This window comes from Castor canadensis, chromosome 1 (genome assembly GCF_047511655.1).
Source record: "Castor canadensis chromosome 1, mCasCan1.hap1v2, whole genome shotgun sequence".
NCBI classification, from domain to species: domain Eukaryota; kingdom Metazoa; phylum Chordata; class Mammalia; order Rodentia; family Castoridae; genus Castor; species Castor canadensis.
This window is the reverse complement of record NC_133386.1, coordinates 33,318,890-33,339,943: the sequence shown is the minus strand read 5'-3', so window position 1 is coordinate 33,339,943 and position 21,054 is coordinate 33,318,890. Positions and strand designations below refer to the sequence as shown.

At 41.9% G+C, this 21,054-nt stretch overlaps 1 protein-coding gene across 8 annotated transcripts in view; it reads left to right on the top strand.

Moving 5' to 3' along the window:
- Positions 1 to 320: 320 nt before the first annotated feature.
- The window catches only part of L3mbtl3 (L3MBTL histone methyl-lysine binding protein 3), a 114,007-nt gene continuing 93,273 nt past the window's right edge, over positions 321 to 21,054 (top strand). For 5 of the 8 annotated variants that reach the window (XM_020184328.2, XM_020184327.2, XM_020184326.2 and 2 more), the window contains exons 1-2: positions 321 to 447; positions 4,126 to 4,204. The gene's annotated coding sequence lies outside the window, so the exon portion shown is untranslated. Of the gene's footprint in view, positions 448 to 2,164; positions 2,425 to 4,125; positions 4,205 to 6,766; positions 6,896 to 21,054 lie in introns of those variants that run through there. The other 3 variants (XM_074074886.1, XM_074074895.1, XM_074074881.1) reach the window with 3 other exon arrangements.

The window sequence follows — 21,054 nt, the reverse complement described above, 5'->3', positions numbered from 1 at the left end:
ACTCTTTAATGGCTGAATGCATGCATTTAGCAGCACGCAGTGGATTATCTGCTCGGAGAAGAATTGCCTTGAAAAAAGTAAAGTGAAAAACAGACAAAGAAATCGATAAACCCTACGTCTTTCCCATTTGTTTGCACTGTTCTTGAACCAGCTCCGAACCGGTGACAAGGAGAGCGAAAAGATGCACCTGAAACAGTATCTGCGGGCAGCCGCATTTGCCGAGTGGCTTGATTGCTGCTTTCCAGCGGCGAAGGCGCAGCAGCAGTAACAGGGAAGCCAGCGCGAGCCTCCCCGGCAGCGGCGGCGGCGGCGGCGGCACCGGCACCAGCGCAGTTTCCCCTCTCCCCAGCCCTGACTCTACGCGCACATGCGCACTGCGCCCGCAGCCCTGGACCATTTGTCAGGACTACTCGTGAGACGGAGAAAAAAAAAAGAGAAAATTTGGGGGTAAGAAGCGGTTGATCGGATCTAATCTCTAATTAATCTGAAGATTTGTCCGTGCCAGAGCCATTCATTTATTTTTCTGGGGGAGGATGAAAGTTAAGAGGTCTGGAGAGGGAAGGAAGCGCACCCTCGTCTTGTGAAACAGATCAGGGGAGGGGAAGGACAGAAGGGGTTTCTCCCCCACTTCTCTGCGCCTCTGGGAAACAGGAGAAAACTTAATCCCGGGGAAAAAAGTGGGCGAGTGACTCGGAAACGGCTGGAGGGGGAGTCTCTGGGCATCTCACTCTCAAGTAGTGAGTGCGAGTGTGAAAGAGGAACAAAAGAGAGAGAAAAGAGAAAGGAAAAAATGGGGGGAGGAGAGACTTGTATTTTTTCTTTGCGCGCACACGGGGAAGGGTGTGGGGGGCCGTGCGGAAGGGAGCCGGGGCGAGGCGGCCGCGTCGGGCTCTCCCCGGCGCGCAGGCGGCGGGATGCGTGTGGGCCCCCTCCCCCGCGCCCCCCGAGCTTGTCACTTTGGTCGCTTTCATGACACCGGGCGCGGGGTGGGGGAGCGCGGCGGCGCCGGGGCTCCGCCGGGGTGCGTGTCCGGGTGGGCGCCGCGGAGCCGCAAGCCCGGGCGGCGAGCGCGGCCGCCGAGGCAGGGGCGCCGGCGGGGGGCGCGGGGGCGGCCGGGGCCGCGGATCGGTGCGGCGGGAGGCGCGAGCCCCGCGCGCCGCCCCTGCGGCCCCCTCCGCCCGTGTGGCCTTTGTGCCGGGCGCGCACCGGAGAGCGAGCGAGCGAGCGCGAGAAGTACAAGTACGGGAGACCGAGGCAGTGGGAAAAGAGGCCGGGCCACTTTCTCCCCGCTCGGGCTGCGGAGAATGGACTGGTTGAATGTGCAGGCGCGTCTCCCGGCGTGTGCTGTGTGTGCGCGGCGGAAAGGCCTCCCCGACTCCCACCGCGCACACGCACACTCACACGCACGCACACACACGGACCCGCGGCGGGGCTCGGCGGCCGAGAGTTTGCGTTTGCTTCCTCGCCGCCTCCCCCTTTCCGACCGAGTGTGTGAGAATTTCATATAGATCAGCTCCAATTTCCGCCATTTTGGGAAAGTTGCACAAAAATAAACCCTCCGGTTTATTTCTGCCCGAGGCAGGAAAGTGCTTCGGGAAGCGAGGCGGCGCGGGCCCGCGGCGGCCGTCTCCGCGCGGGGAAGGGCGCGGGCCGCGGGCCGGGGCCGGGAGCCCGCGCCGTCGCGGCGTTCGCCCCGCGCCGTGCCGTGCCGTGCCGTGCCGCGCCGGCGGGGTGCGGGCGCGGGCGTGTGTCGGGCGGCGGCGGCGGTGGCGGTGGCCACGGCGGGGCTGCGGTGGGGTGGGGTGAGGGGGGGAGGGAGGCGCGGGGCTGCCTTTCCTGCAACTTGTTTACGCCTGCCTTATATTGGGGAGGCGAGCGGGGCCGGGGTCGGGCCGCCGCCCGCCTCGCGCCGCGTGCGTGTGCCGTTCCGGAATAATGGGCTTTGCACACTCGCGTCCTGGGCCCGGCGGGCCGTCCTCGCGCCGCGGCGGCGGGGCGGGGGGAAGTAGAGGCCGGCGGGGGTGGGGATCGGGAAGCGCAGGAGCGGAGGCATCCGCCGCGCGCCCCGCGAGCCGGTGGGGGGCGGAGGAGGAGGAAAACTTGAGAGCCCTGGCAGGGGAGGGGGCGCGGTGGCACGGGCGGGGGCAGGGCGCAACTTCGGGACTGGTGGTAAAACTTTAATTACCTTTCAAAAAAATAAAGGGGCCCTATGATTTCAAACACCTCGTTCTGGCCAGAACACGGCCCACAGCGCGACCGTGAGAGAAAGTTTAAACGCAGGCGGTTTCCTCCCCGCCTTTCCCGCGAAGGGGTGGGGGTGTCTGTTTGTCCGGCTGCGCTCAGAGAGAGGCCGGGGGACCGAGCCGCACTCCCCCGGTCGCGTGGAGCAGGGCTCTCGCCCCACCCTTCCACGGGGAGACGGAGGTAAACGTCGCTTCGGTTTCCCTTCTCAGTCCCCCTGCCGCCACCACCCCGCTTCCTTTTCCTCCCCCCTCCCCGCCGATTTTTTTTTTTTTTGAGGGGACCCGAAAAACGGAGCCTTTTTCCTTATGCAACTTCCTCGGGCGCCGTGAGCACGGCCTCCCCACCCCTCTGCATCCCTTGGCCCGCTCCTTTGCCACCTCGGGGCCACCGCCAGAAAAATGCCTTCGAGAGCATACAAAGTGCATAGAAACAAAAATAGATTTTTAATTGTTCCAAGTTAAGGGAAACTGAGATGAGAAATAAGAATTTGGGGTTGGGGGTCGTCGGCTGGGGCGAGTGCGTCGAATTTTCATACTGATTTTCTTAGATCGTTGTTGTGATGTCTTTATGGATGTTGGGATCCCGGGAATCTCTGTACTGGCTATCTCGGTCGCGTGGATTTTTGCGCAAGTTTTTAGAAAAACACTGACTCGAGTAGAGAGCATTTCTCCGGAAAGTTTCAAGTGCAGCAAAATAGCGAACGTGCAAAACTGGCCAAGGGGAGACCTCTAGTGGTTAAACGCATCTTAAGTTCGCAAGGCCGAGAGCAAAGTTTGGCCTTTACTTGTAGCTACGTAGTCCGTTCAGACGTGGAAGTAATTAGGGGACCTGAGCGAGCAGCCAGATGTTGTGTGAAAGGGATGCTGATCAGAAAGTTTGGTAAATCCGAGAACAGTGAATTCTGAGCATTCAGGCCCCGTAGTTTCCGTCCTTCATTGCTTCTGTGAGAAAAAAACCACTCTGCTTATATTCTGGAATTTGAGGTTGGGCACTCCCTGCATAGTAAGCAATTGTTTTTGTGTTTACAGTTCACAGTTGTCAGAGTCTTTGATCAAGTTTTCAATCACGAGGCACAGCAAATGATTTAATTTTGAGTGTTAATAAATACAAAATAAAGTATGTTTTAAAACTTTGAAAAATGAAAAACATTTGAGATTTGCCTTTAATGTGAGCTGATCATTTTATTATTGATAAACATATCTTAAGGCTAGTATTTAATTTCTTAGCGATATAGTTGCATATATATACATATATGTACGTATGTATCTATGTACATATATGTATAGTCATAAAATAAGTAGTCCCTCAGTCATAAGAGCATAATTTTCTTTCACTGGGTAAAAAATTATTTCTGAATACTTTGTGTAATGTGTGATTTAAAATTCTTAAATATATAGGTAAAAACTGCTTACAAAGTTTTTTTTTTTTTGCTAGAGTTTTCTGTAAGGTATCTTTAATTTTAATGATAAAAAATGAGGGAAATTAAAGTGATTCCTGTACTACTTTTACCTGCCTGTCATACATTGAGGTTTTTTTTTCTTTTTTTTCTTTTTTGGGGCAGGCGCTCACTCTGTAGCCCAGGCTGGCCTTGAACTTACCATCATCCTGCCTTAGCCTCCTGAGTGCTGGTATTAAGCACTCTCAGCTACAGTGAGAGATTTTATGGGGTGAATTTAGGATATGGGTATGAGATGAATGATAAATCAATTTCCCTTCATTCAGAACTAGTTTGTTTTATTTTAGTATACAGAGTGATATGGTATGAAATTGTACACGTCAGTGTTTGAGAATGTAAATTTAATAATTGTGGATTTTGGATATGAAGGCTTTTTTATGACAGTACTTTGATTTTTACCTTTCCTCTTTTAAAATCTATGCTAGATCCTTAAAGAGAAGTCTTGGGGGTACAAAACAGTTGTGAAGACCACCAGACAGTTCTGTCTTTTGTCACCACCACAAGGTAAGTTTGGCTTTTGAAGATAAATTGCCTGATATACTTGAGCTGATAAAAGCTGCATTTGGAAATCAGGAAGGAGAGTGTGGGACAGGATTAGCAGAAAAACATGTTTGTGGGGGCTGCTTTGAAGGCCTGAACATATTGACACTATGTATGATGGAGGGTTAAATGAAAGACTAGGAAAAGTGAGACTGTCCTGGCTTACTTATTAGATTCTTAGTATTTTAGCATCTGTTTTCTATCAAAAGCAAATTGTATTATTCTTTGGAATTGAAAAAGTGAGAAAACTGCAATAAAGCAATTGTAAATAAATGTATCTTATGTAGGTATACAGTGATAAGGAAGATTCTGGAACTTTAAATATCTTTGCGGTCATGGTAAAGTTTTTGTAATTAAAATGAGAGATTTGGGGTATTTAAATAACATTTAAGGGATTCCTATGGGTTAAATCGAGAAGGGCCACATAGCAGGTCATAAGGGTGTACTTGCTTCCAGTGCATTAGCATAGACTTCTCAACTGGTGAACATATCTCAACAGGGAGTCCAGCTGTTGTCCAGTAATCTTTTTCTCATTTTGGAGGGTACTAGCTTACCTCCAAGTAATCTAGGACCTACTTTTTGGACAGAGTTCATTCTCAGACAGAGAGAGGGACAGTTATGTTCGGGGTAGGACATTTCAGGACCTGTGTACCACTTACTGCTTTCTATTATTTATGCCTTTTTTCTTTTGTCATTCCTTTTCTTCTGCTTGTTTTCCTACCTTTTCTTTGTTGAGTATAAAAGGGTTGTTTGGCAAAAACAAAAGGAAATGGAAATTAGCTTTCCTTTTATGAAGAGGACTAATTGTCCTGTTTGGGTCAGGTGTGGTCTAGAAGTCCAACTGAATAATATCCAGTATAAACATGATTGTTTATAGTGGCTTATTGTCATTTTCTGCTTGTTGATTGTCTTGAATAGTGTAATTAGCAAAACAAATAGATGTGGCTCATGCAGACAAGTGAGTAGATGGCACAGCAGAGACAGTGGGAAGACTGACTGGAAGACCACACAGACAGCAGTAGGGTTCAAGCAGAGTAGTGGCTGTTCTCGAGGATGGTGAGTTTCATTATTAGGCATGTCGAGTTGAAGGCAGTGTTTTTTTAATTCATTCAGGAAGTCCTTGTGGCTGAGGATAGAATGCTGGAATGAGAATCAGATGATTGAATTTTGTCACTTTACATTCTTTGCCTGGAATTTCTGTTCATCTGTCAGTCTGTCTTCTCTCTGCAGTGCTTGGAATTGAACTCAGGGCCTTAACTTTGGTAGGCAAGCACTCTACCATTTGAGCCATGCCCCCAGTCAGCCAGGGTTTCTCCACCTGGAAAATAGGAACAAAAACACTTTTCTTGGTTCTTTTTTTTTTTTTGAATAAGATTTTGAGAACTGTAAAGAATTCCTCATGTGTGTGGTGGTCATATTATCATTTTAACTTAGCCAGGCTTTGTAGTGCTAGATTGTCTAGGGCAGAACATGGTGATTTCATTCCTGACTAAAATGTTTAGATTGGATTCTGGGGTATGTATTATATATACTATCAAAACATCTCCACTGGTATTTCTTTTCTTGAGAAAAAGGTAATTTATCTTTGACAATAGTGGCTCCTTGGGGGGAGGGACCATGTTCTAACCTGGTGCTAGATACAAAGCCCAAAAGATATCCAGGTGAATCATATATAACTAGATGTGTTAAATGAAAGAAATATATGAAAATGATGTCTAATTGTGGAGATGGGAAGGTGATAAGTAGAAGAGTTGGTGTGAGGGGAATTCAGGTGCTGTAATTAATATTTTGGTTGAGTGAGTCTGCCGGGAAAAGAGTATGAAAAAATAGGTAACTGGGGTAGTTAGTGGTGGATTTAAAGTAGCTGGGGAGTGGACAGAAAATGATTCCTGGGAATGACTGGATTTAGGGAAAGGTCCACATGGGGCTTTTCCCATCTGGTTTTTTAGACTCTGTTCCTGCTGTGTGCTAATTATAGCCAACAATCTGAAATCTAAATAGAAAAAAATCACAAGTACTATTTGTCATTGTTTTCCATTTGATGATACCAAACATGACAAAATAAACCCTGACATGTTCTAGTTTTATTTCATATCTCTTATAGATTATCTAATCATTGTTCGAAGAATCCAAAAACCCAGTAGTGGAGGAAGGAAGAAATACATGCACCATTTAATTACTCTTTGAATATTTGAGAGTTGGTTCTTGAATAATTTCCATTGGTTGGTTTTTTTTTTTGGTGGTGGTGGTACTGGGGTTTTGAACTCATGGCGTTGTACTTGGTAAGCAGGCACTCTACTTATTGTTACATTTCCAACCCTTGTTATTTTATTTTTAAGAACCATGTGCTATTTCATCCAACACTATAGTAAATGTATTTATAATGGGAGAATATATAAGATTAGTTATTTTATGTGGTGTGGCACAAGGGTACCCTTGGAGTCCCAAGGATGGTAACTGAGTAATTCTTCCAGCAGTGTTTCTAGTTACTAAACCAGTTTTTTTTTTGTTTTGTTTTGTTTTTAGACACCATTACGTAGCTCAGGCTGATCTCAAACTCCCGATCCTCCTGAGTGCTGGAATTACAGGCACGAGACACCACACCTGGCTACTTAATCAGTTTTTAATGAGCTCTACAGTCTTAACTCCAAAAGAGTAGGTCTTTGCTCTTGTGGAATTCCCTGAATCCTTACCTCATGAGTAGACACAGCTCTGAGCTCTGCTAATAATATTAAAAACAATTGTGCATTGTAACAGTAGAAAAGAATTGTAATCATGGAAGGCAGGGAGCCAGGAAATGATGGTGTATAATGGTGTACATAGGGCACAGTACAGTGCATTCCATTAAATGCTTAGCCTTCGGAAGTGAGTAAGTTGCTTTCCAGCCTCTATCAAGGAGCACCTGATCTTTGTATCTAGCAAGGGTGATGGATTGGGCTCACTTTCTCTTTGACCATTGTATTCATAAGGTGAATTTCTGGTGAAGGTCTGCTCTATCACTGTCCATACTTACTACTGTTTTGAGACTCATTCTTCACAAGGATTTGGGGTGATTATGATATAGGTGAGGATCCTGTATTTAGAGAGAATTACTTATAATGTGCATGTGTCTTAAAGTTTAAGGGATCTATAAATGATTATATTTTGTAAAGGGCTTTCTATCCAATGGGAATATTCTCAGGAGTTTCTCTTTACTGCATTAAATTATTTCCTTGACACATGCAGATATTAGTCAGTAGTGGGAGATTATGAACTGGTTTGTATTGATTGTAGCTGTTATACAACAAGTAGATGAAAGATGTCAGGAACAGTTATATGTAACTAAATTTGATTTATGAGGTTTAGAAAATCCCCATCTAGGAGATAGGATAGTTTGGAAGAAAGAACAAGGATGTTTGAGAAGAACTTGAGTGAGGTTCGGTGATCTTGGATAGGAGAACTTTTTCTGATGAGACCAAGTTTCTTCCTCAGAAGTGGACTCGAAATTGAGACCTTGGGTAGTGAGTCTAAGGATTACATACATATTATATGTAATACAGTAAAATGCCTTCTATATCTCTTCTTTCTTTCATATACTATAAGCCAGTGTTTTCTGTTCAGTCAACATATTTATGGAGCATTTATTTTATGTAAATCAATATTGGGGAGTGCTTTATATAACCAACACTTAGATCAGTGTTGAATGAATAGATGTGTTGCAGCTACAAAAAAATAGAGAATCAAGCCTTGGCCTCAGTGTGTTCATAATCTAGTGGGTGATGAGCCATTCACCTGTAATGGTAATTTACAAAGCAAAGCCATGGCTCCGTGTGAACGAATGGTAGTGATCAAGTTGTAGGTACCATGGTGGTACCTCTGGATGTGGTATTAAACATGTTCCCGAGGTAAGGACAGGCACAGGAGCCCTGTGCAAGCACGACACTTGAGGTGATAATTTTAGTTCCACTTGTGCATTGTACATTGAGTATCTTCTGAATGCCAGAAATTAAGTTTTATGTTTTTATTCATTTATTTATTTATCAAAAAAAATCCTTTAGTGAGTACCTTCTCATGCCCAAGTATTGTTTTAGATACTGAATATTATCTTACTACTTTCACTAGCCTTGAATATCTAGTATGTTATTTCTTATTTATTTATTTATTGTAATCCCAGGCTAGCTTCAGAGTCACTGTGTAGCCCAGTCTGGTCTCAAAATTGTCATCCTCCTGCTTCAGCCTCCCAAGTGCTGGGATTAGAAGCCTGTACCACCACATATCTCTTCTAAAGCAAACTAGTGCTCAGAGATACTTAGTAACTTGTCTAAATTAATATAGTGCAGTTTGAAAAGGGTGGGACTGGGAAAAATGATACTGTTTTGTTTTACCTTCAGGTTTCTGGTTTTCAAAACAGTAATTCCTACAGTATTTCAAAGAAAATGTATTTCTAGTTTAATATATTTGCTCTTACACACTTACACAGCAACGGACAAGTATAGGAAAACTTGATGTGAAGAAAACTATTATCTTTTTACGGTTTCTTTTCTCTTTTTTAAACCAAGAATTTAGAAAGTTATTAAGTTATACTGAAAAGAACACCTTGGCCTGGTTCGTGCCCTTGAAATGACACTCATTGTCAGTAACAGTTAATCAGAAAGAATGGGGGCTGGAGATGTGGCTCAGCGAATGGGGGCTGGAGATGTGGCTCAGTGGTAGAGCACTCGCCCAGCATGTGTAAGGTTGTGGGTTTGATCCCCAGCATTGCAAAAAAGTATAAGAATGGGATCCAAGTTTTTACCAAAGTAGACTCAAAAGATGATGGAACTTACTCAGAAGCCAAGACTGTAGTAAGAATAAAGAAAAATAAGAAATATAGAAATAATAGTGGGGAGAAGCTGGGAGATGCAGTATTCTAGAATCAAAATAAAAGTTAAAATGGACAATGGCTAAGAAGATTCTTGATAGCAGTTTTTTAAAAAATTTTAAAAATTTTTATTTTTTGTAGTACTGGGGTTTGAACTCAGGGCCTATACCTTGAGCCACTCTACTGGCCCTTTTTTGTGATAGATTTTTTTTGAGATAAGGTTTCATGAACTATTTCCCAGGCTGGCTTCAAACTACCATCCTCCTGATCTCTGCCTCCTGAGTAGCTAGGATTGCAGGTATGAGCCACAGGCACCTGACTCAATAGCAGGTCTTTAATTACTCATGCTGCACTCGAGCAGGTCATGCCCCATATTTTCAGGTGTTGGGTAGTTCTGTGTTGCAGTGGATATTAGGGATCTCTGAGTTATGTTGCCTTAAACAGATCTTTAGTGTGACTTGAAAGGGTGCTGCCACATGCAGTGATTATAGGGTCGTGGACTGCTTTCTCCTTTGGTGAAACTCTGGTTTTTTTTTTTTTTAGCACCTACTGTGTGTCGGGCTTCTCCTAGGTGGGATCATGGCTTTATGTTATGTATAATTTTATGAAAATAAACTAGTTCATTTTCTAGAACATTTTGAATAGGGTAATTTAGGCACCAAAATCAGTTATTTTGCCCCATCTGTTACTCTGTAGTGAATTGAAATTTCTGTGTGGTAAATCTGGTCTGTTGTTAAATAATGTAAATAATTCACTGTTCGGCGTGGGCTTATTTAGTGGAGTTGAGACTTAGCTGTTCAGTCTATTGATAAAGAGCTTGGCTACGAATGGTTAGAAAGATAAGCCTAGAGGCATGACTTCTATGAGAGAAAGAAAATTTGGTCAAATCTAATTTATTACATGTGAAAGAGAAATCAAGTGTGAATTTTTAAATTTTATCTCTGCTTGGTAAAAAAATGAAACAGAGTAAGAAGATACCACTTTTAGCATTTAAAAAAATTATGAGGTGAAAAAAAAGAACAAGGCACTACTTTTAGTTTTTTTCTTTTTAAACTTAAGTTCATGCATATGTAGCAAAAGCATAGAAATATCTGTCAGGCAGGTTCTTGTTCTTTTTCTGGCCTTTGAATCTCTCTAATGGGTGTAAAATTTCTATTATTAGTGTTCTAGTGTACTATGTTGTTAACACTTTTAAGGACATTTCTGCCTCAAGTTGAGATATCTAGTAGTCCACACATTCAAATGAAAGCATTTGATGAGAGTGTATTAAATAGTCATAGGCCCGTTAATGTCAGTTAACATGATTTCACTTTCTGAGTACATTTTTTTTTTTCTTGAAAGGCATTTTTCATTTTCTGTTCCTCCTTTAGAGGAAGTAACTAGGTTAGGCCACAGAATCTCAAATTCTTCATCCTTACAGTAACAAACGAGGGGCAGGAAGTTGAGATTTTGTAAAGGTTGCCTTTGGTGACTACTTCTTTGCATATAGTCTCCATGACAGAACAGAGAGCCAATCAGATAAACCATTGCTATGTTAAAAATAGGATTGTTCTCAATTTGCTCCAAGAAGGGGGGAGGGGAGAATGAGGAGGAGTGATGGTGGGGATGGGTTTCATAGGGTACATTGTGTGCATATATAGAAACATTACAATGAAACCCCTTTGTACAACAAATATATGCTAGTAAAATGAAAAGTAATAGGATTGTTCTCACTAAAATATGACCAGTAGGGAATGTGGGAGTGTTAAGAAAGTATCAGTAAGATGGAAACATTCTAATAACTGATTTCATATTTAAAGGCAGCATGCATTACTTGACACTCAGGTTTCTTGTCCAAGGACAATTGAGAATAGAAGACTCAGGTTCTCAGGGATTTGCTCTTGATGGTACTAAGGTTTCAGTTCTCACATTGAAATAATCTGGAGTTTTGCTGCCTAAAATCTATGAACTTGGGCCCTGAGGGCAAAATTTCACATCTCTTCACAACAGATCTCAATTCCAATATGCGTGCAGTTCAGAGTTCTTATCAGGCAGGGTGAGTAGAATATCAAAGCTGGTATCTGTCATGCTTGATTTGAAAGGAAAATTTTTCTTTGTAGCAATAAGTGTTTGTTGAGAGATGCTTTAAGTGTGAGTTTAGATTTTTCTCTTATCCTTATTGAATAAGCCTGTTGAAGAGGTTTGAATTTAACTTCTTTTGATGTATTCTTCACTGACGATTAAATAAGCAGAGTTTTCTTGAAGCAGTAATCTAATGCTTCTGCCAAAGAGCCAAATAGATACTTAGCAGCTCAGTTGTTAGTTGAGAGTTTTCACTGAGGAATTTGAGGTAGATGGACACACGAATCTTTCTCTGATTTCCTGTCTCCCCAATCCTCCCCTCTACTACTAGTCTGTTGCATTCCTTCTCCCCTTCTCTTTTTTGCTTTTTGTGGTGTTGGGAGTTAAACTTAGGGCCTCACACATGCTAGACAAGAGCTCTGCCACTAGGGTACATCCCCAGCTGTCCTCTCTTTATTTTTATTATTTTTATTTATTTATTTTTTTTGGTGAGACTGGGGTTTGACCTCAGGGCTTTGCACTTGCAAAGCAGGCACTACCATTTGAGCCACACCTCTAGTCCCCCTTCTCTTTTATTCATTCATTAGATAAACTTTATTGATATCTAGTATGAATCTTCATAAGGGATACAAAAAAGAGTAAATCAAGGTCTCCTTAAACCTGCTATAGGTAGATGATCTTGACACAGTGTGATAGGTATTACGCTCAGAGTGTAATACCTATCCTGGCTCACACAGAGAAAGACTGTCCTTGTAGTCACTCAAGTTGCCTCTGGGCAGGATCCATAGCTTTCATCTCTGTCTTTCTGCTACCCTCCCCAGTACTTAGGATTGAACCCAGGGCCCCTATCACTTGTATTCCCCCTGTGCTTTTGTTTTTATTTTTTTGTTTTCAAGATTGGGTCTCATTAACTTTGCCCAGACTGGCCTTGAACTTGCAATCCTCCTTCCTCTGCTTCCCGAGTAGCTGGGATTACAGGTGCTTACCACCACACCTGACTCAGCAGTCCCTTTCTTACTGGCTTCTTGCTGCAGGATGTGCCATACTTTCTGTTCATCAGTAACAGCTCTCTTGAAAGCAGGTCTTAGAACTGTCACTGGATAGGAGGTGAGGGGGTTCCCTCAGCTTCTTAGTTTGCTTACAAAATCAAAGTATTTGAGATCCACACATGAAAATCATTTCAAGGTGTCTCACATACAAAAACAAAGGTGGAAGTCTTAGCAAGGATTTATTTTAGTACTACAGAATAAAGTAGGGAGAATGGCAGGGGTGGGGGATATTTTCCTGCTCCCCAGGTAGTAAATGAGAGTAGACTCAAGATGGTGGTTCTTATCTGTGGCCTTTATACTTTCTGAGGTGGAAAATCCCCATGTTTACGTCTAGTAGTCCCTAATCATTAGACTGGTTCTGGGTGGAGAAGATGGGTGCTGTTTATTATTTTGAAACATGGAGATGTATTCTAGAGCTGCCCAAAACACAGGGGCAATAGGTGAGTTTTAGGACTTTCTTTTGCCAGACATGCCCTCCAGTTTTCTGGCTGCCTACTTGAGGAGCCTTCTAGCTTCTTAACATCTTGAAGGGGAAGGCACATGAGGATAGCACTTGTCTGTCCCCGTCCTTTAACTTAACAGCTAAAATGAGATGATGGAAGGGGAGCTTGCTGCACCTGGTTCTGGTGCTTTTAATATTAGGTAATAATATAATTTCCCTTTCTCCTAACCTAACTATCCTGCCTCAGAAGCTCTGTTGGTATGTGAAGAAGTTTTGTTTCCGCAGTACAAATGTCACAGTAATGTTGCCAATGGCCTGCTTTGGGGTACTTTTTCAGAAATTATGTCCATATTTCATTCATTTATTAAAACGTTTTCTTAGGGAGGACTCAGCAAAGCTAACAGCAACAGACCTTGCATTTGGGAGATGGTAGAAAGACTTCCAAACCCATGCTGAAATCTACTTGTCTATGAAATGAGTCTTAGTACTGTTCTTTACTGCCACTCCCACCCCATCTCTGGACTCCTGGACAATTGCATGGAGCTTTGTGATGCCGTGGCATTGCCTTTGCGGTTATCGTCCCCTGTCCTGCACTACTGCAGACACTTGGCAGCCTAGTGCTTGGAGGGCACAGGGTCATAGCGAACAGCTTCTTTTCTTTCCTTGCAAATTACCGTAGCTCTTGGGGACTGACTGTCCACTGTTCAAAGCTCTCCAACTTGTGAAATGTTTTTTTTAAAAATAGTTCTTATATCTCTGGGAAGTAGATATTCCTATCCATTTCACAGCTGAGGGAGCTAAGGCTCAAGAGAGGGTTGGTGCCATGCCTGAGATACTGTACAGCTGGTAAATTGTGAGACTGAGAGCTTGTTTGGAGGTTCGAGCAGGGGAGCGCAGCTACTCGTATACCCTTGACCGAAGAAAGGTCCTCCTATATCGGGATGGTCGTCCTCTTCGACCGAGTGCGCAGCTTAGGGAGGGATGCATCTGGAGCGGTGAGGGAGGAAGGGGACACCCGCCTAGCCAACCAGATGAGCCGAATCAACCCTGGCGATCAATGAGGTGACAGATGTTGCAGCCAGCTCAGATCCAGTAAATTGTGAGATTGAGACTTAAATCCACATACTCTGGCTTCAGAGCCTTTGCTTTTCAAAATTATATTAATTCTGTTAATTTCTGCTGACTAAAACACATATTAGGCACTGTGTTGGGAAGTAAAAGTCTGTTTCTTCGTAGAGTGACCTCTATTTTCTTATCTGTAAAATGAGGGTAATAGTCTTTATCCATCTTAAAGAGAGTTGTGAGGATCAAATAGGCCAATATTGGTGAGTTCCTTTACAGTGACAGAGCATTGAAAAACCCCCTGTGCCCCAGGGTCCCTTTTAATGTGTGCCAGGTTCACTGGCCATGTGTTGCCAGAGGTGGGAGTTCTCCCAGTAAAGGCTGTGTTCTCTGGTATCATGGAGGGGGTGGGTAAAAGGAGGTCACCAGAGAGAAGATTTGAGAATTTTAGGGAGCTCTTAGGATGTGGGGGGCTATATCTTTCTCAGGATCACTTTCTCAAGTCTGGACTTAAAGGACTATGGCCTCTGACACCGTTCTTAGACACTACAAATGCCAACCCGTGGATGCAGGCTGAGAGCCAGACCAGAAGTTTGAGCCTAACTTGAAGATGAATAACCTTTACCTTTCTTTCATTATATTTCCTGTAGTTATTTTCCATAGTGAACGTTCTGTGGAACCTGTACTTTGATAATAATCACGAGGCTAGTGAGTATGGGAGACCCTGTGAGGCAGCACCGTACCGCACTGCTATAGATGTGCACTGTACCTCTCCCTAAGGCCACAAGGAAATCACAATAGCTCTTTCATCACAGAATCTTTTATCTTGGGACATGAGTAAATGGCTTCTTAAAAATTGTGTTTTAGGAAGCAGACCTTGGGAAACATTGTCCTAGTCTTTAGTCTTGTTTAAGTGCAGTCAGATGAGTGTGTTGGCAACATGACCACCTGTGGGCTCCAGGTAGGGGTGGACTTCAGGTTCACCTCCCTCCCCTTCTACTACTCCCCCTTCCCCACTACTGTGGAAGGGTTGCCTGGTGAAGAGACTGGTAGCCTTTGTGGACCTATGTAAATATGAAGAATTATGTTTAACAATAAAATACTTAGTTTTAATGCAGTGATCTTGACATCTTTTGATGTGGGTTTGAACACAGGTAGCTTTCTACTGTGGATCCTACTGAGATGAAATGAAGAGAACTGAAAAAAGCCATTGTTAAATTTTTTTCTATGATCTCTGAGTAGCTCTCACAAACTCAAATTGTTGCTAAGCTAGATAATTATAGTAAGTTAATATTTTGTTGACTGCTTCCTACATGATAGCTAAGGTATTACCTGGCTTATCTAATCTTCACCATTATTCAATGAAGAAAGATTCCATTACTCTTCCATAGGTAGGAAAATTGAGACTTTAAAGAACCGTCATAGAGTCAAACTTTAGAGAGTGAAATGAAGAGGAGGAAAGGAAAGAAGTAGTTTATGGACGGGCGAGGGATGAGAAGGAATTGTAAGAGTATGACAAGTCTGAAGGATAAGCCATGAAATACTTTGATTTGTTCCTATAAAAGGACAACAAGAAACCCAGTGGGCAGGGATAGGGATGCTTAGAGCAGTTTGTATACTGAGTTGATAAAATGATTAGCAGTGGAGAGAGTCTTTTAGTCTTATTACTGAAGAATGGTGGTTTCTATAAGATAAACAAAAGATCTTCAGTTACTGGTCTTTAAGTAGATATAACAACAGAGCAGAGCATTGGGTTCCTGTAGTAGACAGTAGCTTTTCTCATTGCATCCTTATACTTCTGCATAGTTGCCATTGTTGTTTGGTTCGTGATTTTAGAGTTAGTATTCCTGACTCACTCTTTGTATAAGATGCATTGCATTCTTAAGCAAAAACTGAAAAGTTTAGTCCATCGACAGCAGGCACTGATAACGCAGACCTATTATCTTCTGCCTTTGTGGTAATATCTACCTCCATTTATTCTGTGCTCCTAACCATACATCTCTGAACCTTAATTTTGAAATTGTAGCTGTCAACTACAAAGCTATAAAATTAAACTCTAAACAAAGCAAGTATAATAATGATTAAAGCGGTTTAGCTGGTCTTAATGAACATCAACTTAGCATTCTTCTAAGTATGATTTTTGAGAACAATGGAATGGTCAGAGCAGGAATGGCCAGGCTATCCACAGTACCCTTTTTCAGCAATCCCTGTTTTTCCCCTTATCTGCTGTCCCAGATTGTGGGTTATAGTCTGGGACTGTTCTTTACTTTCTGCTGCACATCCTAGGTTGGGGTGCCTATCTTCAGAGGACTATTATCTTCTCTGCATCTCAGTTCAGACAGGCCCTTCACTTTGAGCTTGCTGCATGAAAGGAATCGGTGTCCCCTACTCTGCTCTTTTCTTTTATCGGCAGTAGCAGATAGGAGCAAAGAAGTGGTTTGAAGGAAGGATTATGAAGAACACACAAACATTGTTTATCTCTAGTCAAAAGTAGATTCTTGACATTTGTAAGGCGTATGTCCCCATCCAATTGCAATTCTAAACTTGAAGAATTAGCATAGGGCAAATTCCTGTAAAATTACTGAAGTATTACTGAAACTATAAATGATCTAGACCTCTTAACATGCTGATCAATTTTTGTACTGTCTGGAGTACTTATTGAAACATGGTCGCACATTTTTCTACTTATTTCCTTTTGGAGCATTTGGTAGTTTTGTTCACACAGTGTGTCTGAGTCATCATTGCATTTGACATTTCAGTCTTTAATTTATCCGAAAGTTCTGTTTTGTGGCTAGGGCCTATTGCTTTCATAAACATTTCCATACACCCCTCATTCTGTGATCAACACTAGATTCATCTTGCAGTTAATGTTGTTTGTTTCACTTCTTAAAAAGAAACAGCTTTATCACTTTATTTACAGAGTTCACAGAACTAAGACTAAGTACTATGACTAAGAGCACACCTGGACCTTGGCCAGGACAGACGATGTGTCCTTATCCCCCAGTTTTACAGATTGTGTGATTCAGATCAGGTCTCTGCAAAAGGACACATTATTAAATGTCACTAGAACTTCAGATATCACTCAGGAATGACAGGAACCATAAATATCAGTATGGGAATGCATACCTTGGTTGTGAAGGAGTGAGCCCTGTACCTCCTCTCACCCATCTGTTGTGCTGAGACATTTGCACTTATAGTTAACATTCATTAGTTAACTTTCCCAGGAGCTTTGCAGAAGTTAGATTCCCTTTGCAACTTCTAGGCTATAGTTTTAGTTATTGACATCAATAACAAATATTTTCATTGGAAGACATACCTTCTTATTTATTTATTTATTGCAGTACTGAGGCTTGAACTCAAGGCCTTCACCTTGAGCCACTCCACCAGCCCTAATTTTGTGAAGGATTTTTCGAGTTAGGTTCTCATGGAACTGTTTGCCCGGGCTGGCTTCAAACCACAATCTTCCTGATCTCTGTCTCCTGAGTAGCTTGGATTATAGGCGTGAGCCACCAGTGTCTGGCAAATATGGAGTGTCTTTTTTTTTTTTTTTTTATTGGAAATACTGGGGTTTGAACTTAGGGCCTTACACTTGCAAAGTAGGCGCTCTACCACTTGAGCCATACCCTCAACCCTAGACATACTTTTTAAAATATACTTTTTGATTGTTGTTTTGAGACAGGGTCTCACTGTGTAGCCCATGCTGGCTTTGAACTTGTGATCCTTCCTTCTCAGCTTCTTGAATGCTGAGAATACAAGCATGTGACACTATGCTTAGCTCTGTAATACACTTGTACATAAACATAAAACAGGGTTCAAAAGCTCATAATTTGTAATTAAATATATATATTACTTGAACATTCCATAGGTACACAAGAGTATACAGAGAGAAGACTCATTCATTCTCATGGTTGACTTTTAGCAAACCATCGTCCCTTGGACACAGTCAGAGCTACCAGTTTCTGATACATGTTTCCAGAGATAGTTGATGTATTCTCAAGCAATGTACATTTTTTTGTATAGACCCCCTTTTGGGATAGCACACAGTTTTTGTACCTTGCATAAATTTAGTAGTGTTAATAGCATTTTGGAGTTGTTTCTGTGTCAGAGTATAAAGAGTTTCCTTATTGTGTTTTACCTTAGCATTATGTAGCACCATTGGACTTACTGCAGTTGTTCTCCACTGATGGACATTTGGTCTGTTTACAATTTTTTATTCATATGTGCAAGTGGCTATCAAGTAATTTTGTAGGACTAGAATACTGAATTGGAATATATGGTCTTGAGTACTGAATCTCCATTGTGGTCATTCTAATTTATAATGCCCCTATCAAAGAATATGAGATCCTGCTTCACCTTTGTCTGATAACATAAGATTTTTTTGTATGTGCATTGTTAAATCCAGGGCCTGTGCATGCTGAGCACCTGCTGTACCATTGAGCTATACCACCTTACCCTTAACATAGGATGTTTGAAGGCAAGGTGTTAACTAGTGGGCTGGGAGTATAGCTTAGTGGAAGGACATTTGCCTACCATGCACAAGACCCTGGGTTAAAAAAGGTATTGACTAGTTTTATTACCACCTAATGAAAGTGGTACATGGTAGCCTGGAGCTGAGCTGCCAGGGACCTGTTTACATGAGAAACTGAGGAGTTCCATCCACTAGATAGAATATCTCAAGGGAGGGTCAAGTTGCACAGCTTTAGTTTGGAGACAAGGAAATGGTGTGGGAGAGAGATAGGAGGTAACTATGAGGATGGTGCTATTTAGCCTGCGCCCTAGCCCTTCTTTTGGAGGCTTAGGTCAAAAAGATTGTAATAAAAGTGAGCTAAAAGCTGAAGTGAATTATTTCTCAAAAGGGACTTTGGGAGTATAGCACATTTGTATTGGTGACTGCGCTAATGGCCCCCAACTTTGGCAGAATCATCAGTCCCTTGTGAAACATCCACAGTGGTTATTTGTAGGGATGTGGTGGGCATTGGAACCCTGATTTTAGCCATGGTCAGCCAGGTCGTGTATATTTGTGAGAATCCAAAACTGCATTGGTGCATTTGGTGTATCTCTGAACCCAAAAGCTGCTGCATCCGACATGGTAGAGGCTGGAGACGAAGAGCACTAAGAGATGAGGAGGAAAACTCTGAATCTTTCCAGGTAGCACAGAGGACCCATCAGTCAGGTGCACTTTTAAGATAGTTCCTTAGGAGATCTCAGCACCATTTAATAAGAGATTTGGAGTGGGATTTTCTGCAGAATAAGTACTATTTGTGACTTACGCTATGACTGTTATCTACCTGTTTCTTTTGTGGCCTGTGGAATACAAGTTACACATGGGATTTGGGAATAGTATCAGGTGGTGATTGCAAGAATAAAACAAAATTGCTTAAGTCTCAGGAAGATGATTTGTTGAAATGAAAGGACTTTGTATGTTTGCATGCAGGGGTACACACACGTAGAGGATGAAACAAGGGAGGAGGGCTTGGGAGTATGATTCTTATTCATAGAAGCTTTTGTTAAAATAATATTGTTGCTGATTATTCTACCTGATTAATAATAAATCAGCTTAATTTATTGTCATTCAGCTTAATTTAGTGAAGTCATTCAGACTTCTTGTGACAGTGAAAAGTAGCCAGTGGCTTCAAAGTTAGATGTTTGGAAAGATAATGTAGTAAATTTTTTGTGCTATAATATTTGATACAAAGTATCCACAAATCATAGAGTGAAAAAATGGATAAAAACAGTTTTTGCAAATTTTAGATCTGTGCTTATACACTTTGTAACATTATTAATGTTTTGTATAGCAGAGCCATATTCCCTATCTCCTAAAGCATGTAATAAACATTTACTGGGTGTTTTGTACAGCGCTCACCTTTAGATTTCTCCTTCTAGATACAGACAAGATTTTATTACTGTGAATTGTCTCGTGTGTTTTTTAAGTAGGAAAAGACCAGTCATTCTGGTTTTACCCACTTTATCCGGCAGGGGGAATATTACTGTATCATGAAAACATCACTATTCCTACATCTCTTAGTAGGAAGTCAGTTTCATTTTGATCTTCATTCATTTAGTGAGGGAAGATGGATACAGAACTTAAGTGCAAATCTTAATTCTTTTCATATTTTCCAATTTCTTAGGTTAATTCTTTCTCAGACCTATTTTGAGGATTAAATATTCATGATAGTGAAATCTAATTTTTAAAATTCAGACTGTGTACATTTTGAAATGCCTAGTATTTGATATTTCTCTTCAAAGGGAAAAGAAAGGAAGAAAGAACAGTGAAGCACTTAGAAATTTCCAACAGGAGATAGTTATCATTAAAAGAAACACAAGTTTTTTTTTTTCTTCCTATTGATGATCTAAAATGGACACTGCACTTAAAAATCTTGAGCCCATCGTGGTGGCACTCCGCTGTAGTAATACTAGCACTTGGGAGGCTGAGGCAGGAGGATTGTGAGTTCAAGGCCAGCTGAATTGAGTTTCAGTCCACCCTGGATTGTATACCCAAGACCCTGTCTCAAAACACAAAAACAAAGCAACAAAAAAAAGATTTTTTTCAAAGCGAGATGTACTGTGAATTACCACACACTTCCCACATCTGGACATTTCTTCAGTTGCCAGTCTTATTACACAATGTCACCCTGTTGATCAGTTCATAGCAAATTTTCACATCATGTCTTTGCATCTGTCCATTTCAGTTTGTATCACTGAAATACAAGGAAGAATTCCCTCTTTAAAAGTATAAACTAAGACAGACATGGGTGGCACACATCTGTAATTCTAGCACTGACAAGGCTGAGGTTCCCTGGACTACAAAAAATAACTATATACATATATGTATATGTGTGTATATATATAAATAAAATGAAAGCATATGCTATCATCATCATCATCTCCTTTTAAAAAGCAGGATTGTTTCTGATACCATCAATAGACAATTGGTATTCATATTCCCCCTTCTATCAAAATATGTATGTATATTTATTTGCTTATTTTTTGCAGGTGCTCTACACCATAAGCCACAAGAGCCCTTTTTTGCTTTTTTTTTTCCAGATAGGGTCTCATGATTTTTCCACGGGTCAGCATCAGATCGTAGTCATGCTGTCTCTGCTTCCTGAGTACCTGGGATTGCAGGGATGCACCACTGTACCCTGCTCTTTTCTTTTTTTTTAAATAGTGTAAGTCAAAGTCACATTTATACTAGATGTATGAATTATGACTTTGTGATTGGTTACCATGTCTCTTAAGTCTCTTTTAACCTGAGTTTTAAATTTCTTTTTGTTTTTCAGTTCTTGCAATTTCTTTTCAAAAAAATTTTATCATTTTTGCATTTACTCACATGTGTACACATTGTGTGGGTCACCTCCCC